Source organism: Anser anser, assembly GCF_964211835.1.
Source record: "Anser anser genome assembly, contig: HAP1_SCAFFOLD_145, whole genome shotgun sequence".
NCBI lineage: Eukaryota > Metazoa > Chordata > Aves > Anseriformes > Anatidae > Anser > Anser anser.
In genome coordinates, this window is record NW_028153572.1 from 158,175 (window position 1) to 161,064 (window position 2,890).

Here is a 2,890-nt window from a genome sequence, read left to right on the forward strand (position 1 = left end):
GCTTTTCCTGGCCATGCTTTTTCAGGCCATGCTTTCCTTTGTTTTGCTTTGCTTCGTATTCCTGCCACGACTTTGCTTTACTTTCTCTGCTCTGCTTTGCTTTTCCTACCCCTGTTGTGCTTTGTCTCGCCTCAAACTGCTTTCTTTACTTTGCTCTACGTTTCCTGGCCCTGCTGGGACTTTCCTTGTACAAGTTTGCACTGCTTTGCTTTGCCTTGCTCTGCGTTGCCTTTCCTGGCCATGCTTTTTCGGGCCACACTTTCCTTTGTTTTGCTTTGCTTCGTATTCCTGGCCCCTCTTGGTTTTACTTTCTCTGCTCTGCTTTGCTTTTCCTACCCCTGCTGTGCTTTGCCTTGCCTCAAACTGCTTTTATTACTTTGCTCTACGTTACCTGGCCCTGCTGGGACTTTCCTTGTACAAGTTTGCACTGCTTTGCTTTGCCTTGCTCGGCTTTCCTCTTCATTTCTCTGCTCTCCTGTGCTGCGCTAGGCTTCCTTTGCAGACCGTCCCGACGATTTTGCCGATGAGGCGATCGGTATATTTCGGAACGCATAAACCCTCAGACACACAGCTGGGCCTCCCCGCAGCCCGGACACTGTCCCCTCGCAACTCGAGGGTGGGGGCAGCAGGCCCGGCCACCCGACATGGTCAGTTCTGTGGCCCCAGCCGTGTGGCCTGCCGCTAGGCGGTCCCCACTGCTATTCGTCTGGGGACGGTGTTGGGTGAGGTTTTGAACGACGATCAGTAACTACATGATTCCCACAACTACATTGGATGGAAGGCAACAATCAATAAATAAATAAATAAATAAAGATAAAACCAGGTAAAGCAAGACATGGTTCTTGCCCACTGTCACGGCGGACTATGAGGTGTCAGGGAGGCCGGGGAGCGGGCGAGCAGGGTACAGCCACCGTCCGAGTCTGGCCGCCAGCTCTACCCGGCATGAGGGCCCTGCGGTCTTTGCCCCGCAGACACTGGGAACCGGCAGGAGGGCTGGCCGCCAGCTCCTTACATTTGCTTCGCTTCTCTTTGTTTTTCCTTGCTCTGCTTTGCTCTGCTCTGCTCTTCCGGGCACACTTTTGCTTTTCCTTCTCTACTTTGCTCTGCTTTTCTTGCCCCTGCTTTGCTTTGCTTTGCCTCAGATTGCTTTGCTTTGCTTTGTTTGCTCTGTCTTTCCTGGCACTGCTTTGCTTTTCCTTGTGCTACTTCGCTTTGCTTTGCTCTGCCTTGCACTGCTTTGCCTTTCCTGGACACGCTTTACTTTGCTTTTCCTGGCCCTGCTTTGCTTGGTTTTTTTTTTTGCTTTTTTTTTTTTTTTTTTTTACTTTAGATATATATTCATTGCATTGCTTTGTTTTATTTCTGGACCTTTTTACTTTGGTTTTCCTGGCCGCGCTTTGCTTTTCCTGGCCCTGCTTTTTCAGGCCATGCTTTCCTTTGTTTTGCTTTGCTTCGTATTCCTGCCACGACTTTGCTTTACCTTCTCGGCTCTGCTTTTCTTTTCCTACCCCTGTTGTGCTTTGTCTCGCCTCAAACTGCTTTCTTTCTTTTGCTCTACATTTCCTGGCCCTGCTTTGCTTTTCCTTGTGCTACTTTCCTTTGCTCTGCTCTGCCTTGCACCGCTTTGCCTTTCCTGGACACGCTTTTCTTTGCTTTTCCTGGCCCTGCTTTGCTTGGTCTTTTTTTTGCGTTTTTTTGTTTTGTTTGTTTGTTTGTTTGTTTGTTTGTTTTATTTTAGTATAGATACATTTTCATTGCATTGCTTTGTTTTATTTTTGGACCTTTTTGCTTTGGTTTTCCTGGCCACGCTTTGCTTTTCCTGGCCATGCTTTTTCAGGCCATGCTTTCCTTTGTTTTGCTTTGCTTCGTATTCCTGCCACGACTTTGCTTTCCCTTCTCTGCTCTGCTTTGCTTTTCCTACCCCTGTTGTGCTTTGTCTCGCCTCAAACTGCTTTCGTTACTTTGCTCTACGTTTCCTGGCACTGCTGGGACTTTCCTTGTACGAGTTTGCACTGCTTCGCTTTGCCTTGCTCTGCGTTGCCTTTCCTGGCCATGCTTTTTCGGGCCACGCTTTCCTTTGTTTTGCTTTGCTTCGTATTCCTGGCACCTCTTGGTTTTACTTTCTCTGCTCTGCTTTGCTTTTCCTACCCCTGCAGTGCTTTGCCTCGCCTCAAACTGCTTTCCTTACTTCGCTCTACGTTTCCTGGCACTGCTGGGACTTTCCTTGTACGAGTTTGCACTGCTTTGCTTTGCCTTGCTCTGCTTTGCCTCCACTGGCCATGTTTTCTTTTGCTTTTTCAGGCCACGCTTTCCTTTGTCTTGCTTCGCTTCGCTTTGTATTCCTGGCACCTCTAGGTTTTACTTTCTCTGCTCTGCTTTGCCTTGCCTCCAACTGCTTTCGTTACTTTGCTCTACCTTTCCTGGCCCTGCTGGGACTTTCCTTGTACGAGTTTGCACTGCTTTGCTTTGCCTTGCTCTGCTTTGCCTTTCCTGGCCGTGCTTTTTCAGGCCATGCTTTCCTTTGTTTTGCTTTGCTTCGTATTCCTGCCACGACTTTGCTTTACCTTCTCGGCTCTGCTTTTCTTTTCCTACCCCTGTTGTGCTTTGTCTCGCCTCAAACTGCTTTCTTTCTTTTGCTCTACATTTCCTGGCCCTGCTTTGCTTTTCCTTGTGCTACTTTCCTTTGCTCTGCTCTGCCTTGCACCGCTTTGCCTTTCCTGGACACGCTTTTCTTTGCTTTTCCTGGCCCTGCTTTGCTTGGTCTTTTTTTTGCGTTTTTTTGTTTTGTTTGTTTGTTTGTTTGTTTGTTTGTTTTATTTTAGTATAGATACATTTTCATTGCATTGCTTTGTTTTATTTTTGGACCTTTTTGCTTTGGTTTTCCTGGCCA